This window comes from Mesoplodon bidens (genome assembly GCF_964165515.1).
Source record: "Mesoplodon bidens genome assembly, chromosome: X".
NCBI lineage: Eukaryota > Metazoa > Chordata > Mammalia > Artiodactyla > Ziphiidae > Mesoplodon > Mesoplodon bidens.
Genome location: NC_138163.1, coordinates 68,504,235 through 68,529,504, shown reverse-complemented (window position 1 = coordinate 68,529,504; position 25,270 = coordinate 68,504,235). Strand labels below are relative to the sequence as shown.

At 35.6% G+C, this 25,270-nt stretch overlaps 1 protein-coding gene and 1 pseudogene across 3 annotated transcripts in view; both read left to right on the top strand.

Annotated features, from left to right (window-relative positions):
* Positions 1–25,270, top strand: part of DACH2 (dachshund family transcription factor 2) — a gene marked incomplete at its 5' end in the record, with an annotated part of 684,702 nt that overhangs the window by 343,881 nt on the left and 315,551 nt on the right. The window lies entirely within an intron of this gene.
* LOC308609534 (ubiquitin carboxyl-terminal hydrolase 10-like) lies at positions 12,587–15,019 on the top strand (annotated as a pseudogene). The gene has a single exon. The product of its transcript is annotated as a ubiquitin carboxyl-terminal hydrolase 10-like (transcript).

The following is a 25,270-nucleotide window of genomic DNA, read 5'->3' as shown; positions in this document are numbered from 1 at the left end:
TATTCCCACTGATAGTTCACGAAGGTTCCCTTTTCTATACGTCCTTGCCAACTTATTATTTGTTGTATTTTTGACAAAAGCTATTCTGACAGGTGTGAAGTGATAGCTCATGGTTTTGATTTGTGTTTCTTTGATGATTAGTGATGTTGAGCATCTTTTCATGTGTCTGTTGGACATTCGTATGTCTTCTTCAGAGAAATGTCTATTTGGGTCCTTTGCCCATTTTAAAATCCTGTTTTAATGATTTTATTTTTGATATTTAGTTGTGTGTTTTCTATTTATTTTTGTTATTAACCCCATATCAAATATATCATTGGCAAATAACTTCTCCCATTCAGTAGATTGCCTTTTCATTTTGTTGATGGTTATCTTTGCTGTGGCAAACCTTTTAAGTTTGATGTAGTCCCATTTGTTTATTTTCACTTTTTTTGCTTTCAGTAATTTGTGTCTTTCTAGGAATTTTTCCATTTCACTTATGTTATCAAATTTGCAAACATAGTAATTTTCAATATTTCTTTATTAGTTTTTAATGTTTACAGGATCAGTAATAATGGCCCCTCTTTCATTTGTGATATTAGTAATTTAATTCTCTCATCTTTTTTCTTAGTTAGGCAGGTTAAAAGTTTTATAAATTTAATAGACATTTTTCAATAATCAGGTTTTGGTTTCATTGATTTTCTGTTTTCAATTTCACTGATATTTTCTGTAATTTTATTATTACTTTTCTTGTGCTTTCTTTGGATTTAATTTGATTTTCATTTTTTTAGTTTCCTAAGATGAAAGCTTGAATAATTCATTTTATGTCTTTCTCTTTTGTAATATACTAATGCAATTTCATAGATTTCCCTCTAAATCCCGCAGTCATCACACTCCACAGATTTTGATAAATTGTATTTTCATTTTCGTTCAGTTCAAAATACTTTAAATTTATCTTGAAATTCTTTTTGATCCACGTGTTATGTAAAAATATGTTATTTAATGTCTATATGCGGCTGCTTTCCAAGTATCTTTCTATTATAATTTCTAGTTTATTTTCGTTGGGAACTGAGAGCATACTTTGTATGACTTTTAGCCCTTTAAATTTGTAACAACATGTTTTATGGACCAGCATGTGGTCAGTCTTGGAGAATGTTCAAAGTAGTCTGAGAAGAATGTGTATTCTCCTGTTGTTGGATGAAGAATTTGTAAATGTAAACTAGATCTAGTTGATTGATGGTGCTGTTCAGTTCAACTCTCTCCTTACTGATTTTCTGCCTGCTGGATCTGTCAGTTACTGATAGATGGGTGTTGAATTCTCCAACTATAAGAGTGGATTAGTTTTTTTCTACTTGAAGTTCTCTTAGCTTTTGCCTCATGTATGTTGATGCTTTGTTGTTAGGCACATTCACCTTAAGAATTAAGACTTTCTTGGAGAATTGACCCCTTTATCATTATGCAGTGCCTTCTTTATTCTTAAGAATTTTCCTTGCTCTGAAGTCTGTTTTGTCTGAAATTAAGAAAACAACTTCGGCTTTCTTTTGATTGGTGTTAGCGTGATATGTCTTTTTCCATCTCTTATTTTAAATCTATCTGTGTCTTTATATTTAAAGTTGGTTTCTTATGAATAAGATATAATTAGATGTTTTTAATACACTTTGATAGTCTCTGCCTTTTAATTGGTATATTTAGACCACTGACATTTAAAGTGATTATTGATATAGTTGTAATAATACCTATTGTATTTGTAGCTTTTTTCTTTTTTTTGAAGCTTTTTTTATTCATTGTCCTTGATTTTTGTGTCTGCTTTTGATTCCTAATCTTTTTCTGCCTCTGAATTTAACTGAGCATTGTACATGAATCCATTTTATCTTCCCTTTTAGCATTCCAATTATATTCTTATTTTGCTATTTTTTTGTGGTTGCCCTAGAGTTTGCAATATACATTTATGACTAATCCAAGTCCATTCTCAAATAATACTACATCCAAAATTTTACAGTTAGTGCAATTACCTTATAACAGAATATTCCCAATTCCTCTCTTCTCTCCCTTACAATATTGCCATCATTCATTTTTGTGTATCTGTATGTTTTAAGTTGCCAAGTGAGTCAGTGGTATTACTATTTTGAAGATACTGCTAACTGCTAAATCAATTAAAAATGAAGAAAATAAAAGATTTCATTTTACCTTCATTTATTCCTTGTCTAATGCTCTTCCTTTCTTTACATAGTTCCAGATTTTAGATATATATCATTCTCCTTCTTTCTGAAGAACTTCTTTTAACATTTTTTGCATGGCTAGTCTACTAGTAAAAAATCCCCTCAATTTTTGTTTGTCTAACAAATCTTTATTTCTCCTTTACTTTTGAAGGATAATGCCGAGGAGTAAAGAATTTTTGGTTGGTGTTTTTCTTTTCTTTCAACACTTTAAAAATTACACTTCACTGTCTTCTTGCTTGCTGGTTTTTGGAGGAAAAGCCTATATAACTCTTGTCCTTGCTCCTCTATAAGTATGGCTTTATCCACCTACTTCTTTAATTTATGATTTTCTCTTTGTTTTTGATTTTCTCTAGTTTGAATATGATATGCCTAGTTATAGTTATACATACAGTTGACCCTTGAACAACGTGGGGGTTATGGGTATGACTCCCCACACACAGTTGAAAATATGGATAAAACTTTATAGTCAGCTTTCTGTATCACTGTTTCTGCATCAGTGGATTCAACCAACAACAGATCATATAGTACTGCAGTATTTATTGAAAAAAGTCCACATATAAGTGTACCTGTGCAGTTCAAACCCATGTTCTTCAAGGGTCAACTCTGTGTGTGTGTGTGTATACACACACACACACACACACACATATATATATATAGATATATATAGATATAGATATAGATATATAGATAGATAGATAGATAGATAGTGCTTCTTGTTTTCTGAGTTCCCTGGACCTATAATTTGGTGTCTACAGTAATAATTTCATTATTACTTCAAATATGTCTTCTGTCTCTGTCTTTCTTTTCTTTCTGATATTTCCATGAAACATATATTACAACGTTTGTAGTTTTCCCACAGTTCTTTGATGTTTTGTTCCATCTTCTTCATTCTTTTTTTCTCTTTGATTTTAAGTTTTCAAAGTCCATACTGACCTTTCTTCATGCTCACTTATTCTTTCTTTGTTTCTTTCCAGTCTATAGATGATCATATCAAAGACATACATCATTTTGTTACAGTTGTTAAAAACTTTCTAGCATTTCATTTTGCATATTTCTTGAGTTCCCATCTCTTTACCTACATCAGTTCACCTTTTCTTGCATGTTGTGTACTTTGTCTATTAGTATCCTTAGCATATGAAACATGGTTATTTTTAATTCTCAGTCTTTTAATTGTTAAATCTCTGCCATATCTGAGTCTGGTTCTGATGTTTGCTCTGTCTTTTTAAACTGTTTTTTTTGTTTGTGTGTTTTTGTTTTTGTTTTGTCTTTTATTGTGTCTTGTGATGTTTTGCTGCAAGCTGGACAAGATGTACTGGATAAAGGAATTTAGATAAATAGGCCTTTTAGTGTGAGGTTTTATTTTTATCTGGGTGGTTGCTAGCCTGTGTTTAACGTTTGCTATCTTTGTAGGTGTAAGAAGCTAAAATTGTCTCTATTTTCCTTGTTTTTGTCTACTGTGGGCCTTGGGTTTCCCTAGAGCCTACTTCTTAAATATTGTCTAGACATGGAGATTTTTCAGAGCTATCTGGAGTTAGGTTTTTCCCTTCTCCAGGTCAGTTAGTTTCCGGTAAAACTCCAGTCAGTTGGGTTCTGGTAATATAGTCTCCCTGAGGTCATTTTTTATTAGAAGAACAGAATGCTCTGGGTGTATTTAAAAATGGCTACATTCCCCCTCTTCTGGCCAAAAGTACTAGGGGATTTTTCTCTGATCTTCACTATGAGGACCTGGTAGATCTCATGGAGGTAAAACACCTAAAAGTATGGGGGACCCTCTAAGACTGTCCTTCCCTGGCATTTTTAACTCTCAAGCTTGTCTACTTTGAGCCTTCAGCAATTTGTCAATTACAGTTTAAGTTTTCTGCCTTGGTATTGGCTCTAATAGTAAAATTCTTTTTCTAAGCCGCTGTTCTAGTAAGTTGTAAGTCTGTATATTCGACATCTTTCATTATGGTTTTAACTTGCATTCCCCTGGTGGATACTGATACTAAACATGTTTTCATGTGTTTATTGGCTATTTGTATATAATTCATTAGAGAAGGGTTGATTCAGATCCTTTTGCCCATTTTTTAATTGGGCTATTTGCCTTTTAATTATTGAGCTGTGTTTTAGTTTTCAGAGTATTCATTTTTCACTTCTTTTGTTAAATTTATTCCTAAATATTGTATTTGTTTTGATATTATTGTAAATTAATAGTCATTTCAATTTCATTGTGTTATTTTTAGGTGTTTATAGAAATACAATTATTTTATATAATGATTTTGTATTCTACAACCTTGTTGATCTACTTTATTAACTCAATAACTTATAAAATTGAATTCCTTAAGATTTTCTATATACAATATCATGTGATACAAGAGTAGAGATAGTGTTATGTCTTCCTTTCCAATCTCATAGCTTTTTATTTTATTTACTTCACTAATTCCTATAGCTTGAACCTCCAGTACACTTTTCAACAGAGGTGGCAATAGCAGGCATCCTTTTCTTTTTCATGATCTTAGGGGCAATGCATTAATTATGATGTTCTGTGAGATTTTTTATATGCCCTTTATCTGGTTAAGTTCACTTTATTCCCAGTTGTGGAGTATTTTTTTTTTTACTAAGAAAGAGTGTTGTATTTTGTCAATTTTTTTGCTTCTATTGATATGATAATATGGTTTGGACCCTTTATTCTATTAATATGGTATATTACATTAATTGGTTTTCTATGTTAAGCCATTCTTGAATTCCTCAGATAAATCTCAATTGGCCATGGTGTATACTGCTTTTTATATGTTGCTGAATTTGGTTTGCTAGTATTTCGTTGAGGACTTTTGCATTTGGATTCATAGGAAAAATTGTTTTTTAGTTTTCTTTTCTTCTGATATCTTTGATTTTGGGATTCTATTTACTTAAATTAGGATAAAACTTTCCTCAGATGAAGAGCTGGGGATTGTTCCCTCCTCTTCTATTTCTGTAAAGGGTTCATGAAGGATTGTGTTCATTCTTTTTTAAAAGCTTGGTAGAATTCTCCACGGATGTTATTGGATTTAGGGCTTTTCTTTGTGGGAAGTTTATTTCATCTCTTTTCTTGTGATAGATCTAGTCACATTTTCTATTTCTTCTTGAGTCAATTTTGATAGTTTGTTTCTGTTTCTAGGATTTTGTCCATTCCACCTAGGCTTATAATCTTTTTTATTTCTGTAGGCCTTTAGTAATGTCTTATTTTTTATTTCTGATTTAAGTCAATTGAATCTTCTCTCTCTCTTTTTGTCTGTCTATCTAACAGTTTGTCAATTTTGTTGATCTTTCAAAGAAACAACTTCTGATTTCCTTGATTTTATTTATTGATTTCTATTCTCTATTTCACTTATTTCCCCTATAAACTTTACCATTTTCTTTCTTCTACTTGCTTTGGGTTGAGTTTTCTCTCCTTTTATTTCTGGTTTCATAAGGTAGAAGGTTGTTGTTTTGAGATTTTTTGTGTGGAAAAATACACATAACATAAAGTTTAGAAGGAGGAACTGTCTATTTTCCCTTTTATTCTCTACCTCAAAGATTCAACTTTTCTATTTTTATTTGAATTTATAATTTATATATATCTACTGCTAAGTACAAGTTAAGATTACAAAAAACAGCACACTTACCATAAACACAGAAGTAGAAAATTAGTGTATGAAGGTGAGAAAAAGCCTACTAAAAATTTGGGTTAATACCATTGCAGTGTTTATGCTCAATCATGGGATCTAGCCATTCTTTTCTAATTTGGTGAATTTGTGGATGTAGGGATGGGTCTACATTGGGTTAACAAAATGAACATCTTAGTTAAAGTTTTGAGGGATCCAAGTAAATGAAAATAAGTTTTAAAGGCAAAAATTTTTTACCATTTTAACCATTATAAAGTGTACAATTCAGGAACATATGTACAGCCACAGCACTGTACAATCACTATGTTGCTCCAGAATTTTTTCATCATCCCAAAGTGATACCTTACCCATTAAGCAGTCACTTTTCATACTCACTCTCCCAGCCCCTGGCAGCCACTATTCTGTTTTCTTTCTCTGTGGATTTGCCTATACTGGATATTTTATGTGAAAAGAATCATACAATATGTGGCCGTCTGCATCTGGCTTCTTTCACTAGCATAATGTTTTCAAGGTTCATCTATGGTGTAGCATGTATCAATATTTATTATTTTCTATGTCTATTATTTTCTATTTTTTATTATTTTTATAGATATACCACATTTTGTTTATCCATTTATCAGTTGATGGACATTTGGATTATTTCCATCTTTTGACTACTGTGAATAGTGCTGCTATGAACATTAGTGTACAGGTTTTTTATTTAAGACCTGTTTTCAATTATGGTATAGACCTAGGAGTGGAATTCCTTGCTCAGATGGTAATTCTATGTTTAACTTTTCCAAGAACCACCAAACTGTTTTCCACAGTGATTGCACCATCTTACAATCCTACCAGCAATGTATATGTGTTCTAATTTCTCCACATCCTCCCCAGTTCTTACTTATTTCTTTTTCCATATGGTCATCCTCATGGGTGTGTAGTGGTACCTCTTTGTGGTTTTGAGTTGCATTTCACTAATGACTAATGACATTGAGTATCTTCATGTCCTATTTGGCTGTTAGTATATCTTCTTTGGAGAAATGTCTACTCAGCTCCTTTGCCCATTATTTAATTGTTTGTCTGTTTTTTGGTTGTAAGAATAATTACATTTTCTGAATACTAGAATCATATCAAATATATGATTTGTAAATATTTTCTCCTGTTAAGTGGGTTGTCTTTTCACTGTTTTGATAGTGTTTGATGCACAAAAATGTTTAACTTAGTAAATTACAATTTACGTAGCTATTCCTTTTGTTCCTTGTGCTCAGTGTCATACCTATGAAACTGTTGCCAAATCCAAGATCATCAAGGTTTACCTTTATAATTTCTTCTAAAAGTTTTAGAGTTAGCTCCTGTTGTACTAGCATCATTTGTTGAACAGACTATTCTTTCCCCACTGAATGGTCTCTTCACCCTTGTGTTCATAGATGTGTGGGTTAGTTCTGGATTCTCAATTCTATTCCATTGATCTAAGTATTTATCCTTAAGGAAGTACCACACTGTCTTGATTACTACAACGCTGTAGTAAGTTTTGAAATTGGTAAGTTTGAGTTATTCAACTTTGTTATTGTTTTTCAAGATTGTTTTTTTTTTTTTCTATTTGGAGCCCTTTGCAATTCCATATGAATTTTAGGATTGTATTTTCCATTTCTGCAGGAAAAAAAAAAGAGCTGTTGGCATATTGATAGGAGTTGCATTGAATCTATAGATTGCTTTGGGGTGTATTGCCATCTTAACAATATTAAGTCTTCTAATCCATGAACATGGGGTGTATTTCCATCTTCACATTTAATATAGTCATTTACATCTACAAATTTCCCTTTAAACACTTTTTTAGCTACATTCAATAAGTTTTGGTATGTTGTGTCTTCATTTCATTCATCTCAACCTACTTTCTAATTTCCCTTATGATCTTGTGTTTCAACCATTGGTAATTTTGGAGCATGTTTTTAGTTACCTCATATTTGTGAATTCCCCAAACTTCTTCATTTTATTTATTTATTTAATTTATTTATTTATTTTAAAATTTCTTTCTTTCTTTCTTTCTTTCTTTCTTTCTTTCTTTCTTTCTTTCTTTCTTTCTTTCTTTCTTTCTTTCTTTCTTTCTTTCTTTCTTTCTTTCTTTCTTTCTTTCTTTCTTTCTTTCTTTCTTTCTTTCTTTCTTTCTTTCTTTCTTTCTTTCTTTCTTTCTTTCTTTCTTTCTTTCGTGTTGGGTTTCCGTTGCTGGGCATGGGCTTTCTCTAGCTGCAGCATGTGGGGGCTACTCTACATTGCAGTGTGTGGGCTTCTCACTGTGGTGGCTTCTCTTGTTGTGGAACATGGGCTCTAGGTGTGTGGGCTTCAGTAGTTGTGGCATGCGGGCTCAGTAGTTTTGACACATGGGCTTAGTTGCTCCGTGCCATGTGGGATCTTCCTGGACCAGGGCTCAAACCCATGTCCCCTGCATTGGCAGGCAGATTCTTAACCACTGCATCACCAGGGAAGTCCCTTTCATTTTATTAATTTTGAGTTTAATTCTACTGTGTTCAGAAAGTAAAACTTGCATGTTTTCAATTCTTTTAAATTCACTGATATTTATTTTACTGCCTAGCATATGGTCTATCCTGGAGAATGTTATCTGTACTTGAGGAGAATGTTTTCTGCTGGTTTTGGGTGTAGTATTTTATAGATGTCATTTAGGTCTACTTGCTTTGTAGTATTGTTCAAATCTTGTAGTTCCTTGTTGACCTACTACCTAGTTGTTCTATCTGTTATTGTAAGTGGATTACTGAAGTCTCCAACTATGATCTGAATTATCTATTTTTACAGTTATTATTTCAGGCTTTGCACTATGCATTTTGGAGCTCTGTTTATAGGTGCACATGTATCTATAATCATTACATCTTTGTGATTTATTGAACATTATTATTATAAAATGTCCCTCTCTATTACTAGTAACATTTTTAAAATGTTTATTTTATTCCTCCTCAGAGGGCACAGCCTTTAGCATAAATACAGTCACTATGGGATGACAAGGTTTTATCATGGCTCTCTTTGACTGTCACTTTCTCTGATATCTCTGTCAAGCTGTTTGCCTCTGTTGATGTCTCACCCATCCCTTAGCCCTGAGTCATAACCAGATGATTTTTCTCTTATTTTTGACAGTGCATTGAGGGTATAAATACTACATATAGTCTGACTCAATTATATTCTGGCCACTCTGCAGGGGTTGATTTTATAAGCTTTTCTTTGAGGTTTGTTCTGACCCCAGGAGGGATCTTCTTAATTGTTTATTTCCCTGGTTTTCTCTTGTCAGCTAGCTGGCCTGTGGTTTAATTGGTTGTACTCATGGAGTTATTAGCCTCCTCTTTATTGCTAACATCTAAAATATCCATTATATTCAACAGCACCATGAAGTTCTTTTTTGTTTGTTTTTGTTTTTTGCGGTACGCGGGCCTCTCACTGTTGTGGCCTCTCCTGTTGCGGAGCACAGGCTCCAGACACGCAGGCCCAGTGGCCATGGCTCACAGGCCCAGCCGCTCCACGGCATGTGGGATCTTCCCGGATTGGGGCACGAATCCATGTCCCCTGCATCGGCAGGCGGACTGTCAACCACTGCGCCACCAGGGAAGCCCAAAAGTACACTTTTTTTTTTTGTTTGTTTGTTTTTGCATACCATGAAGTTTGAACTGTCCAAAACTCTTCCAAATAAAGTCAGTTCCCTTGGGAAGAGCTTCTTAGTTTTCTGTTATTATGGCCCACCTCTGTCTCTCCAGTAAACAATTGTGCACCATTTCTCTGGATTTGGGGACAGGGCGGTGGCTCACTTCTCTCAGAATAACACCCCTGCTTCACATAGCAGTAACTTCTGCTCTTCTTCACTTGCCTTTCCCAAGATAGAGCCTTTGTCCTTTGAATGGGCTGGGACAAAAGTGATCTGGGCTACACTGTTTCTGTTCTGCTGCACCTTGTTAGAGCTTCTGCCTTGTAAATTGTGGCTAGGTGGAGGAAGAGAGACCTAGAACATTCAGAATGTAATAGAGCTTTTGCAACATGGAACTGAGGAGGATGAGAAATGTCTTTCCATCCTCAGAGATATCATAGCCCTTAACTGGGATCTGGGGGAAGAGACAACCCTGTGTTTTTGGTCACACCTGCTCATAGTGGAGCTCCTGTCCTGCTGAATTGAAGCAGAGGGGAGGGAGAGAGGGTTTCCTGGCTCAAGTGTCACTGACTCTTGCTGTTCTTATTGGGATTTTGTATATTTTTTTGGGGGGGATAAATGTTTCTTCTTTTGCTGTATTTAACTGGGACTATTTCTACAGACTTAAAATTTTTGGTTTCATATAATTCTTACCAATTATGCTTTCCCCTTGGGAGCAGTTCTGCAGAGCTCCTAACATCACGGTCCTAGAATTCATCTCTTATTGATTATTTCTTCCATGCAAGCTCAGTCTTTCCTTGTTCTTGTGTATCTAATAACTTTGGATTTTATTCTATATATTTTGAATATTATGTTAGATTTTAGGACTTATTTAAAGCCTATGCAGAATGTTGCCTGTGCAGAATGTTGCTATTTTGTTTTATCAATGAAACGATCCTTTTATGTTCAGGCCACAACTTCTCATCCACACTGTGTGTGTTGTGCTTTCAATGTAATTGTTGTTAAAAGTCTGTGCAGTGATTTTCAAATCTATCATTTGTGTGCATTACCTAGGGCATTCTGGTGCTTGGCAGTGGTTTCATTTAGTTTATTTCTCAAAGTCTTTGGTATGCAGAATAAGATCAGATCCCCATGCACACACAGTTCAGAATTGATACCAAGATCTCATAAACTATTTTATAGGCTCAGTGTCTTGAGTACCTCCCTCTTCTTGATTTCTCCTGTGATTTCAAGTTCTTTGGGTCTCCTCTTTTCAGACCTTTGGACAGATATTTGTGACTTAGTTACTTAACCATATTGAGCACTTCCATTCCTGTGCCTGTGTTCATTTTCAAGTGGTGGGGAGTCAGAAATAAATAAAAAAAACAATATCAATGGGCTTGGCCTCACGTTCTTGGTACCAGGTCTCCTCTGATCTGAAGGGGAACTTCCTGTACTCTTGGTTCCATACTACAGATTGAGAGCTAGGACATGAGGGATTGGAGAAAGGAAAACAAAGAAACAAAAAAACAAAAGCAAAAAATCAAGGATTTCCAGTATCTCTGAATGGTAGGAGTTCCCTTTCCTGCTCCTTAAGCCAGAAGCAGAGGGTTTCTCCTATTTCCCTCTGTGTCTGCACCAGTGCCCATTTATATGTTTCAGGCTATGTTGAGTTCAAACTAGAAGATACTGGAAGGGAAATTGTGCAAACCTACTACCAGATCAGTAGTACTTTGAATTCTGAAGTTCTTACTCTATCCTCCTGTTAATATACTATTCAGAATTCTCAAAGAGCTACATCATGCATTCTGTCTAGGTATCATTGTGTTCTGTGAGAGAGAAAGGGTGGTATGTGTTTACCTGTTCTGCCTAGAAGCACCACCAACTTTGTTACAGCATGTATTTTGGCCTTTCCCTGTATGGCAAGGTATACAATTTCTGTACCACTAATCACACAGGTAAATTATGGTATATGATTTTAGTAATCCTTGCTGCACATGTAACAAAGGCTCTGAATTTTGATGAACTTTGATTTGGATTACCCATCAATTTACTGATTTCCCCTTACAGTCTTAAGGGAAAGAGGAAATTCATACTACTATGGAGTACAATTAAACTCACAGCCTTTCCTTCACAATTTAAGACCTTGAAATTTATTTCATTTGCTTCTAGTAATGTTGGCAAACTATTAAGTTTGTAACTCAAATGTTTATTTTAGTGAATATTTTTATTTAATTTGAAACCATTATTACTTCATTAGAGTAAAGCAAAACTGTGTTATTACTGTATATCTTCTATTACAGGTCTTTAATGTAATAAAGATCTGTAATGTGACTTTAATATTGTTTCGATTTTAATGTCATAGAAAAATACTCTGAAGATGAAATAGTTCTTATTTACTTTTCACTGTAATGAATAGTATGTCAAGGGAAAACAGACATCTTTTCCTTCTGTTCAGATATAGAACAAATATGTAGTCATCTGTGAATAGATACATTTGGAAATTATGATTGAGGCCAATGGAAACCCAGGCATACAGACTTCCTTTCTCAATTAAAATAAAAATCCTGACTTAAAAAAAATAAGAGCAGGCAGTAAACTGTCCAGTTTTCATGATTTCTGGTTGAAGGTCTTCATTATAGGTTTGTTATTTTTACTGCAATATACAACACAGATTCCTTTCATTATTGAGGATCATACTATTAAGTTCTTTCAAATAGAAAAGAGCTTATTTCCTTGGGAGAGTGTGCTGCTGATACTGCTATTGTTTTTGTAGTTTTTCAGTCTCAAGGACAGAGTTATATTTTTATCTTTTGAACGAGTATTTAATATAGAGGATGCATTGAAAAAAGGGAAATGTTAACATCTAGAGACTCGGTGCTTATTTCAAAATGAATAGGTGGAATAAAATGTACCTTAGTTCTTTTGTGTCTATAAAATTATAGAACTCTACTCTCTTGTGAAAATCCTTAATTTCCACTTGTCTTGCTTTAAAGTTTTTCCATCCTCTTCCTCCTCTTCATTTATTCCATAAACACTTATTGCATGCAAATGTTTCTTTTGTTCTATAACAATTTAGTGAGAATATATACAAATCAAAATTTGATTTAGAAGAGAAGCAACGTGAGGAGTCAGTTGAGCACTGAAGCTCATTGAAACAGGCCACCATGGCCCTCCGCAACCCACAGTATATTTCTGGAGATTTTAGCCCTGATGAATTCCATTAGTTCTTTGTGACTCCTTGCTCTTTGGTTGAGCATCATCTATGTGGTGGAGCAGTTCTGCCTGGTGCATAAGCTGCTGATGAACTACCTAATGGAGAAGACTATTAGATAATTGAATTTGGTGTTAATGAAATAACTGAACCCACTGACACTTTGCAAAGAACTCCCAACTACATGCAGTATTTCAAGCACATTGAATCCTTAGGCCCCTGAATTTATCCTTATTTGCACAACTTCCTAAAAGATCCCTGATGACATAGATACAGAAGGGAACTCTAGCTCCACCAACTACCAGTACTCAGGCTCTGCCCTTGCTCTGGATGGCAGCACTAACGTGGAGGTGGAAGTTTTAGAAAATGGTGGCATCTTGGGTGGTCTTGGACAAAGGGAGCGTAAAAAGAAAACAAAAACAAAAAAAGTCCACCTGGGTAGAGTTACTTGAAAGATGGCAGCGAGTGTAGCACTTCCACAGAAGCCCTGGTCAATGGCCATGTCAATCCCAGAGTCCAGAACAATGTAGGCACAGAGGATGCAAAGTTGGTGGGTGATGTGCCCCTGTCAGGGACACCCAGAACTTGTGGCAGCCCCCAGGATGCCACAGACTTCAGCAGTGATGCTGTGCCTAGTGGTTCTTTCCCAGAGCCTTCATCAGCAGGGCCAAGACTGCAGGGGCAGCCTGAGGGTTGCCTGTCGTGGGGCTGACCTTGAACCATCTTGCTACCCCACAGAGGCTGCCAGGGACACCCTCTTGAGGACAGCTGTGGCTCAGCCTTAGGTTGGGACTGATACTACTGAGAACCTTGGAGACGCCAACGGACAAATACTTGAATCCTTGGTTGAGGGCATAGCTGCCAACAGGGTGCAGTTGCACACTGTGCAAGCTCAGACACGGACCCTGTGAAAGCTAAGAGCACCTCCCCTCCTGCAGATGCCCAGGCCTCTGTGGTAAGTCCTGTTGCCACCAGTTGGCCTGCAAAGTCGTGGGCCAGTCTTTTTCAGGATTCTAAGCCCTCTTCCTTATACCGCCTCCCATCCCCTCTCCCTCCTCGTCTGTGGTTTCCATGGAAACTAAGTATTCCCCTCCCACCACTTCTACCCTGGTCTCTGAAAAGCAGGTTGAAGTCAAGGAAGAGCTGGTTCCAGTTTCAGAGGATCCTGTAGCCATAAAGTTTGCAGAGTTACTGGAGAACATAACCTTGATTCATAAACCAGTGTCATTGCAACCCCGTGGGCTGATCAATAAAGGAAACTGGGGCTACATTAATGCTACACTTCAGGCAATGGTTGCTTGCACTCTGATGTATCACATGATGAAGTTCATTCCTCTGTATTCAAAAGTGTAGAGGGCTTGTATATCCACACCCATGATTGATAGCTTTGTTCAGCTAATGAATAAGTTTACTAATATGCCAGTGCCTCTAAAACCCAGACAAGCTCTTGGGGATCATGAGGGATATCCGCCCTGGAGCTGCCTTTGAACCAACGTATACTTATAGACTCCTGACAGTTATCAAGTCGAGCCTTTCTGAAAAGGGTCACCAAAAAGATGCTGAGGAGTACTTAGGCCTCATTCTAAATGGACTTTATGAGGAAATGCTGAACCTAAAGAAACTTCTCTCAGCAAATAATGAAAAACTTACTATTTCCAATGGACCCAAAAGCCACTCAGTGAACAAAGACGAGCAGGAAGAACGAGGCAAAGGAAGTGAGGACTAATAGGAGCAAGTTGGTCCCTGAAATAAGACCTTTTTCATTCACCAGGCGGATTTTGTCCAGGCCCCAATCACTGGCATTTTTGGTGAACACATCAGGTCTGTGGTTTACCAGCAGAGTTCAGAAGAGTCTGCCACCCTACAGCCGTTCTTCACTTTGCAGCTGGATATCCAGTCGGACAAGATACACACCATCCAGGATGCATTGGAAAGCTTGGTGACAAGAGAATCTGCCCAGGGTTATACCACCAAAATCAAACAAGAGGTTGAGATCAGTTGAAGAGTTACTCTGGAAAAACTCCCTGTTGTTCTCGTGTTGCACCTGAAATAGTTAGTTTACGAGAAGACTGGTGGAAATCAGAAGCTTATAAAAAATATTGGATATACTGTGGACTTGTAAATTAATAAAGAACTGCTTTCTCCAGGGGTTAAAAATCATAATTTTAAATGTCACAGAGCCTATAGGCTATTTGCAGTGGTCTACCACCACAGCAGCAGCAACACTGGTGGCCACTACAACATGGATGTCTTCCAGATTGGTCTGAATGGCTGGCTGCACATCAACGACCAGATGGTCAAGGTGATTAACCAATACCAAGTGTTGAAGCCCACTACTGAGCACACAGCCTACTTCTTGTATTACTGCCATGTGGACCTGCTGTAGCTGTTACTGTCTGTGCCCAACACTGCTTGTTGAGCACCAAGTCTCACCGACTTCCCTCCTATCTTTAATGATTCTTTAGAGAGAAACTCTTTCTCCCTGTTGCAAAAATGGGCTAGAATGAAAGGAGACGCCTTGGAGTTTGTGCACAACATAGTTTATGTTGACTTCTAATTTCCAAATCAAAATCATTTGATTGAAACAGATTGTCACTTGACTTAACAAAATACACAATCTGTATATCTTCTTTGGAGAAATGTCTATTTAGATCTTCCACCCATTTTTGGATTGGGTTGTTTGTTATTTTGATATTGAGCTACATGAGCTGCATGTATATTTTGGAGATTGTCAGTTGCTTCATTTGCAAATATTTTTTTCCCACTCTGAGGGTTGTCTTTTCATCTTGTTTATGCTTTCCTTTGCTGTGCAAAAGCTTTTAAGTTTCATTAGGTCCCATTTGTTTATTTTTGTTGTTATTTCCATTTCTCTAGGAGGTGGGTCAAAAAGGATATTGTTGTGATTTATGTCATAGAGTGTTCTGCCTATGTTTTCCTCTAAGAGTTTTACAGTGTCTGGCCTTACATTTAGGTCTTTAATCCATTTTGAGTTCACATATGAAAGGATGCTCAACATCACTAATCATTAGAGAAATGCAAATCAGGACCACAAAGAGGTATCAGCTCACAGTGGTCAGAATGGCCATCATTAAAAATCTACAAACAGGGCTTCCCTGGTGGCTCAGTGGTTGGGAGTCCACCTGCCAATGCAGGGGACACGGGTTTGTGCCCCAGTCCAGGAGGATCCCACGTGCCGCAGAGTGGCCGGGCCCATGAGCCATGGCCGCTGAGCCTGTGTGTCCAGAGCCTGTGGCTGAGCCTGTGAGTCCGGAGTCTGTGCTCTGCAGCGGGAGAGGCCACAGCAGTGGGGGACCCGCATATCACACACACAAAAAAATCTACAAACAATAAATGCTGGAGACGGTGTGGAGAAAAGGGAACCCTCTTTCACTGTTAGTGGGAATGTAAATTGATACAACCACTATGGAGAACAGTATGGAGGTTCCTTAAAAAACTAAAAATAGAACTACCATATGACCCAGCAATCCCACTACTGAGCATATACCCTGAGAAAACCATAATTCAAAAAGAGACATGTACCACAGTGTTCAGTGCAGCACTATTTACAACAGACAGAACATGGAAGCAACCTAAGTGTCCACTGACAGATGAATGAATAAAGAAGATGTGGTACATATATACAATGGGATATTACTCAGCCATAAAAAGAAATGAAATTGAGTTATTTGTAATGAGGTGGGTGGACCTAGAGTCTGTCATACAGAGTGAAGTAAGTCAGAAAGAGAAAGACAAATATTGTATGCTAACACATATATATGGAATCTAAGAAAAGAAAATGTCATGAAGAACCTAGGGGTAAGACCGGAATAAAAACACAGACCTACTAGAGAAAGGACTTGAGGATATGGGGAGAGGGAAGGGTAAGCTGTGACAAAGTGAGAGAGTGGCATGGACATATATACACTACCAGACGTAAAATAGATAGATAGTGGGAAGCAGCTGCCTAGCACAGGGAGATCAGCTCGGTGTTTTGTGACCATTTAGAGAGGTGGGATAGGGAGGGTGGGAGGGAGGGAGAAACAAGAGGGAAGAGACATGGGAACATATTTATATGTATAACTGATTCACTTAGTTATAAAGCAGAAACTAACTCACCATTGTAAAACAATTGTACTCCAATAAAGATTAAAAAAAAGAAATTTTAAGGGAAAAAAAAACAAACCATATTTCTGAAATAATGCTGATTCTCCATCTAACTGTACAGTAGAATAGATCCTGCTCCAGTAACAACACTTTTAAATTTGTGGAAATGATTTTTTTCTTTCCTTAAAAAGTAAATGTTTTAATACATCACACTTTCCTCCCCCACCATTTAACTTTTTGATAAATGATAAAAATGAGCTATTATCAGAGAAGAAATAGTTTTTACTTCAAAAGATAAATAAACAAAAAATAAGTTGCTGTTTCCTAATAGGAAAAATACGCTAACAGTTGTGTGATGAGAAGCTGCTTATGTGCACATTGCAAATGAAATATTGGAGTTAAGATGTTAGCCATATAGATGGGTGCTTGTAACTTTATTGCCATTAAGAGATTTCAAATTGCATTCATGCTTGTGTACACATAATGAAAAATGGGCAAAATAATGAAGATTGACACTGCCCTATGTCTGCTGTTTAATTCTGCTGCCTGCTCCTCTATGATGCTACATCTCTAATTGTACACAGCTAGTGATACCTAGAGTCTAAAGTTGTTGTCGGTCAGTAAAAAAAAAAAATCACAGAGCTGGTTTAAAAAAATGTTTATCCTCATTTTAAAAGAAGTTTATTTTTTTGCAATTTAAAAATTGTAATTTTCCTAGTTTGGAATTGTAGCTTTCTGTATCTAGAAGAAGAAGAAAATAATTTATGACTTGAATCATATTTGTAAAATGGTAATTATAGATTGATAGATGAAAGTATATCTTAATGAGGGACTTCCCTGGTGGTGCAGTGGTTAAGAATCTGCCTGCCAATGCAGGGGGCAGGGGTTTGATCCCTGGTCCAGGAAGATCCCACATGCCATGGAGCAAGTAAGCCCGTGTGCCACAGCTGCTGAGCCTGCACTCTGAGAAGCCCACACACCGCAACAGAGAGTAGCCCCTGCTCTCCACAACTAGAGAAAGTCTGCACACAGCAATGAAGACCCAATGCAGCCAATAAATAAAACAATAAATATTTTTTTAAAGTATACCTTAATGCGAAAATGAAAATATAGCATTCTCAGTGTGGTTTTGAAAACCATATCAAGGGATATAAATACACCACATACTTTTCATTCCTGAAATCTGAGGAAAGTATTAGATATTACAGAAAAGTTTCCTGGCTTTCTGTTGAGACAAATATTGGTTTAAGAAATATGAAGAAAACTAATAAATATATAATAAAATGTATTAAGTTGTATGAACTGTTTATATATTTAGGATATTAAAACTTGTTGGACATATTATTTGTAAATATTTTTTCCTATCCCATAGGTTTTCTTTTCTTTTTGTTGATGGTTCCCTTTGCTGTGTAAAAGCTTTTAATTTTAACTAGGTCTCCTTTGTTTATTTTTGCTTTTATTTCTTTTGGCTTAGGGGACAGATCCAAAAAAATATTTCTCCAATTTATGTCAAAGAGTGTTCCTCCTATGTTTTCTTCTAGGAATTTTATAGTTTCAGGTCTTACATTTAGGTCTTTAATCCATTTTGAGTTTATTTTTGTATTTGGTATGAGTAAATGTGCTAATATCATTGTTTTACATGTAGCTGTCCAGTATTCTCAGCACCACTTGTTGAAGTGACTGTCTTTTCTCCATTTTATTTCCTTAGCTCTTTTGCCATATATAAATTGACCATAAGTTCATGGTTTATTTCTGGGCTTCCTATCCTTTTCCATTGATCTTTGTGTGTATTTTTGTGCCAGTACCATGCTGTTTTGATTACTGTAGCTTTGTAGTATAGTCTGAAGTCAGGGAGGGTGATACCTCCAGCTTTGTTCTTTTTCTCAAGATTACTTTGGTAAATTCATGGCCTTTTGTGGTTCCATATGAAATTTAGGATTATTTGTTCTAGTTCTGTGAAAAATATCATGGGTATTTTGGCAGGGACTTCATTAAATCTGTAGATTGCTTTGGGTAGTAGGGCCATTTTAACAATATTAATTCTTGCAAAGTAATAGCATAGGATAACTTTCCATTTCTTTATATCATCTTTGAATTCTTTCATCCGTATTTTATAGTTTTCAGAGTATAGGCCTTTCACCTATTTGGTTAAGTTTATTCTTAGATATTTTATTCTTTTAGATGTGATTTTAAATGGGATTTTTTTTCTTACATTCTCTTTTCCTGATAGTTCATTACTGGTGTATAGAAAAGCCACAGATTTCTGTATACTAATCTTGTATCCTGCAACTCTACTGAATTTATTTATTAATTCTAGTGTTTTACGGTGGAGACTTCAGTGTTTTCCACGTATAGTATACTGTCATCTTCAAATAGTAACAGTTTTATTTCTCCACATCCAATTTAGATGCCTTTTATTTCTTTTTCTTGTCTGATTTCTGTAGCTAGGACTTCCAATACTATGTTAAATAGAAGTGGTGAGAACACTACTTCTCACCTTGTCTTGTTTCTGAATATGGAGGAAAGGATTTCAGCTTTTCACCATTGACAATGATGTTAGCTGTGAGTTTTCATAAATGGCCTTTATTGTGTTGAGATATGTTTCCTGTATACCCACTTTGATGAGAGTTTTTATCATGAATGGATGGTGAATTTTGTCAAATGCGTTTTCTGCATCTGCTGAGATGATGTGATTTTTATCCTTCCTTTTGTTACTGTGTCACATTGATTTGTGAACGTTGAAACATCCTTGGGTCCCATGAATAAATCGAACATGGATCATGTTTTGTGACCATTTTTATATGTTGTTGGATTCAGTTTGCAAATATTTTGTTGAGAACTTTTGCCTCTATATTAATTAAAGATATTAGCTTGTAGTTCTATTTTATCGTAGTGCCTTTGTTTGTTTTAGTATCAGGGTAATGGTAGCTTCATATAATGAATTTAGGAGTGTTTCATCCTCTTAAATTTTTTGGAGTAATTTGGGAAAGACATTATCTCTCCTTTCTATATTTGGTAGAATTCCCCTGTGAAGCTGTCTGGTCATGACTTTTGTTTGCTAGGAGTATTTTTTATTAAAAATTCAATTTCACTACTAGTAATTGGACTGTTCAAATTGTCTGTTTTTTCTTGACTCAGTCTTGGCATGTATGTTTCTATAATTTTTCCATTTTTTCTAAGTTATCCAATTTGCTGGCATATAACTGTTCATAGTATTCACTTATGATTTTTTGTATCTCTGTGGTATTGTTAATTATTTCTCCTATTTTATTTCTTATTTTGTTAATTTGGATTCTCTCATTTCTTTTTGGTGAACTGTGGTAAAGGTTTAATCTATTTTGATTCTCTTTTCAAAAAACTGCCTTTTGGTTTCATTGCACTTTTCTATTATTTACTCTCTATTTTATTTAATTCCTCTATGATCTTGATTATTTCCTTCCTTCTGCTGACTTTGATCTTTCTTTGTCATAATTTTTCTAATTCTTTCAGGTGGTAGGTTAGGTTGTTTATGTGAGATGTTTCTTCCTTCTTGATGAAAGTCTGTATTGCTATAAATTTCCCTCTTAGAAGAGCTTTTGCTGCATCCCAGAGATTTAGGAATGTTGTGTTTCCATTTTTATTTGTCTCCTGGTATTTTCTGATTTCTTCTTTGATTTCTTCATTGACCCATTGGTTTTTTACTAGCATGTTGTTCAGTATCTATGTGTTTGTTTGTTTTTTCATTTTTCTTTATGGAGGTGTTTTCCAGTTTCATACTGTTGTGCTCAGAATATACGCTCGATATAATTTCTGTCCTATTAAATTCGTTGAGGCTTACTTTGTGATCTAGAATGTGATCTATACTGGAGAATGGTCCATGTGTACTGGAAAAGAATATGTATTCTGCTGTGTTTGGATGGAATGTACTGTAGCTCTCTATTAAGTCCAATTAGTCTATAGTGTCATTTAAGGTCACTGTGGCCATATTGATCTTCTGTGTGGATGATCTGTCCATTGATGGAAGTGAGATGTTAAAGTCCCCTAATATTATTGCACTCTTGTCAGCTTATCCTTTAATGTCTCTTAGTATTTACTTTGTATATTTAGGTGCTCCTGTATTGGGTACATATGTGTTAACAAGTGTGATATTCTCTTCTTGTACTAATCTCCTTATCATTGTATAATGCCCTTCTTTGTCTTTTGTTATAGTTCTTTGGGTTAAAGTCTATTTTGTCTGAAATTATTATTGCTAACTCCACTTCCTTGTCATTTCAATTTGCATGAAATATCATTTTCCATCCCATCACTTTCAGTCTGTGTGTGTCTTTACTTCTGAAGTGATTCTCTTGTAGGGCACATAGAGATGGTCCTGGTGTTTTCTTTTATCCAATCAGTCACTCTATGTCTTTTGATTGATGCATTTAGTCCATTGACATTTAAAGTAATTATTGATAGGCATGTCTTATTGCCATTTTATTAATTGCATTAGGGTTCATTTTGTAGTTCTTCCTTCTTTACTTCTTCTTTATGTTTCTTTCCTTGTGGCTTGATGATTTTCCATAATGGTATGCTTGAGTTCATTTATTTTTGTTTTTGTGTATCCATTGTGTGTTCTTGATTTGTGGTTGCCATGGAGTCCATATATGTTGACACATAAGTATATCCACTTGTTTTAAACTGGTACTCATTTAAGTTCAAACACATTATAAAATATCTACATTTTTTACTCTCCCAACTCATATTTTGTGTTCTTTTTACATCTTTATTGGGGTATACTTGTTTTATAATGTTGTATTCCTTGCTGCTGTATAACATAGTGAATCAGCTATATGTATATATATATATCCCCATATCCCCTCCCTCTTGAGTCTCCCTCCCACACTCCCTATCCCACCCCTCTAGGTGGTCACAAAGCACAAAGCTGATCTCCCTGAGCTATGTAGCTGCTTTGCACTAGCTATCTATTTTACATTTGGTAGTGTATATATGTCAATGCTACTCTCTCACTTCATCCCAGCTTACACTTGGCCCTCCCCATGTACTCAAGTGCATTCTCTACATCTGTGTCTTTATTTCTGTCCTGTCCCTAGGTTTGTCAGAACTGTTTTTTTTTTTTTTTTGGATTCCATACATACATGTGTTAACATACGGAATTTATTTCTCTCTTTCTGATGATCTTCACTCTATATGACAGACTCTACGTACATCCACCTAACTACAAATAACTCAATTTCGTTTCTTTTTATGGCTGAGTAATATTCTATTGTATATATGTGTCACATCTTCTTTATCCATTCATTTGTCTATGGACATTTAGGTTGCTTCCATGTCCTGGCTATTGTAAACAGTGCTGCAATGAACACTGTGGTACCTGTCTCTTTTTGAATTATTTTTATCTCAGGGTATATGCCCAGGAGTGGAATTGCTGGGTCAAATGGTAGTTCTAATTTTAGTTTTTTAAGGAACCTCCATACTGTTCTCCATAGTGGCTGTATCAATTTATATTCCCACCAAGAGTGCAAGAGGGTTCCGTTTTCTCGACACCCTCTCCAGCATTTATTGTTTGTAGATTTTTTTGATGATAACAATTCTGATTGGTGTGAGGTGATACTGAATTGTAGTTTTGATTTGCATTTCTCTAAAGATTAGTGATGTTGAGCATCCTTTCATCTGTTTGTTGGTAATATGTATATCTTCTTTGGAGAAATGTCTATTTAGGTCTTCTGCCTATGTTTGGGTAAGGTTGGGCTTCTTTTGATATTGAGCTGCATGAGCTGCTTGTAAATTTTGGAGATTAATCCTTTGTCAGTTGCTTCATTTGCAAATATTATTTTCCCATTCTGAGAGTTTTCTTTTCATCTTGTTTATGGTTTCCTTTAGTGTGCAAAGATTTTAGGTCTCATTAGGTACCATTTATTTATTTTTGTTTTTATTTCTATTTCTCTAGGAGGTGGGTCAAAAAGGATCTTGCTGTGATTTATATCACAAAGTGTTCTGCGTATGTTTTCCTCTAAGAGTTTTACAGTGTCTGTTCTTACATTTAGGCCTTTAATCCGTTTTGAGTTCATTTTTGTGTATGGTGCTAGGAAGTGTTCTGATTTCATTCTTTCACATGTAGCTGTCCAGTTTTCCCAGCACCAGTTGTTGAAGAGGTGGTCTTTTCTCCATTATATATTTGTGCCTCCTTTATCAAATTTAAGGTGATTATCCATGCGTGTGTTTATCTCTGGGCTTTCTATCCTGTTCCATCGATCTATATTTCTGTTTCTGTGCCAGTACCATACTGTCTTGGTTAATGTAGCTTTGTAGTATAGTCTGAAGCCAGTGAGCCTCATTCCTCCAGCTCTGTTTTTCTTTCTCAAGATTGCTTTGGCTATTTGGGGTCTTTTGTGTTTCCATATAAATTGTGAAAATTTTTGTTCTAGTTCTGTGGGAAATGTCATTTGTAGTTTGATAGGGATTGCATTGAATCTGGAGATTGCTTTGGCTATTTGGGGTCTTTTGTGTTTCCATATAAATTGTGAAAATTTTTGTTCTAGTTCTGTGGGAAATGTCATTTGTAGTTTGATAGGGATTGCATTGAATCTGTAGATTGCTTTAGGTGGTATAGTAATTTTCAAAATGTTGATTCTTCCAATGCAAGAACATGGTATATCTCTCCATCTGTTTGTATCATCTTTAATTTCATTGATCAGTGTCTTATAGTTTTCTGCATACAGGTCTTTTGACTCCTTAGGTAGGTTTATTCCTATGTATTTTATTCTTTATGTTACAATGGTAAATGGAAGTGTTTCCTTAATTTCTCTTTCAGATTTCTTGTCGTTAGTGTATAGGAATGCCAGAGATTTCTGAGCATTAATTTTGTATCCTGCTACTTTACCATATTCATTCATTAGTTCTAGTAGATTTCTGGTATCATCTTTAGGATTCTCTATGTATAGTATCATGTCATCTGCAAACAGTGACAGTTTTACTTCTTGTTTTCCGATTTGGATTCCTTTTATTTCCTTTTCTTCTCTGATTGCTGTGGCTAAAACTTCTAAAACTATGTTGAATAAGAGTGGTGAGAGTGGGTCACCTTGTCTTTTTCCTAATCTTAGGGGAAATGGTTTGAATTTTTCAACATTGAGAGCGATGTTGGCTGTGGGTTTGTCATATATGGTCTTTATTTATTTATTTTTTCTCATTATTTGCAGTCTATTTTTTCATTTGCTCAATTCTAGAATACACATAAAATATTTAAAAATCATTAACCTCTACACGTGTGAAAAATAAATTTACTAACAAGTTCAATATTTGTGTACATTTCTTTTTGTCTTTAGCTTTTCAGTATATATTGTGCACGGTTAATTACAGTATATTAAAATACTGTTTTCCAAAGTTACTTAGGTTAGCTCTTTCCCACCTCCTTCAGTGTGTTTTTTTTCTTCTGCAGTGTGAGGAAATCCAGTACTTTGTGTTCAACTCAGACTACCGAACCAGAATTTCTAGCAGAAAATGTGATAATCCATATGTGCAATAAGATCCCCACGTGATTCTTTTCATTGGGGAAATTTGAGGAACACTGCTTGACGTCTCTACAATTAAGATGTCTAAAATGAAACTTCAATTATTCCTTCCTCCAAACTGTCCCATCCTGCAAATCTTTTCTTCCTCAGTGAATGGTGCCATGATTCACACAAAAACTAACTCAATGCGTTTTTGCATCTGGGAATGATCCTCAATTCCTTACTTTTCTTCACTTTCTGCATAGACTGCGTCATTAGGTCCTCTGGAATCGTCTTTATTATGTTGAGGTAAGTTCCCTCTATGCTCACTTTCTGGATAGTTTTTAATGATAAATGGTGCTGAATTTTGTCAAAAACTTTTCCTGCATCTATTGAGATTATCATACGGTTTTTATCCTTCAGTTTGTTAATATGTTGTATCACATAGATTTACTTGCATATATTGAAGAATCCTTGCATTCCTGGGATAAACCCAACTTGATCATGGTGTATGATCCTTTTAATGTGCTGTTGGATTCTTTTTGCTAGTAGTTTGTTGAGGATTTTTGCATCTATTTCATCAGTGATATTGATCTGTAGTTTTCTTTTTCTGTGACATCTTTGTCTGGTTTTGGTATTAGGGTGATGGTGACCTTGTAGATGAGTTTGGGAATGTTCCTAGCTCTGCTATATTTTGGACGAGTTTGAGAAGGAAACATGTTAGCGCTTCTCTAAATGTTTGATAGAATTCACCTTTTTAGCCATCTGGTCCTGGGATTTTGTTAGTTGGAAGATTTTAAATCACAGTTTCAATTTCCGTGCTTTTGTTCATCTGTTCATATTTTCTATTTCTTCCTGGTTCACTCTTGGAGGGTTGTACTTTTCTAAGAATTTGTCCATTTCTTCCAGGTTTTCCATTTTATTGGCATATAGTTGCTTTTAGTAGTCTCTCATGATCCTTTGTATTTCTGCAGTGTCAGTTGTTACTTCTCGTTTTTCATTTCTAATTCTATTGATTTGAGTCTTCTCCCCTTTTTTCTTGATGAGTCTAGCTAGTGTTTTATCAA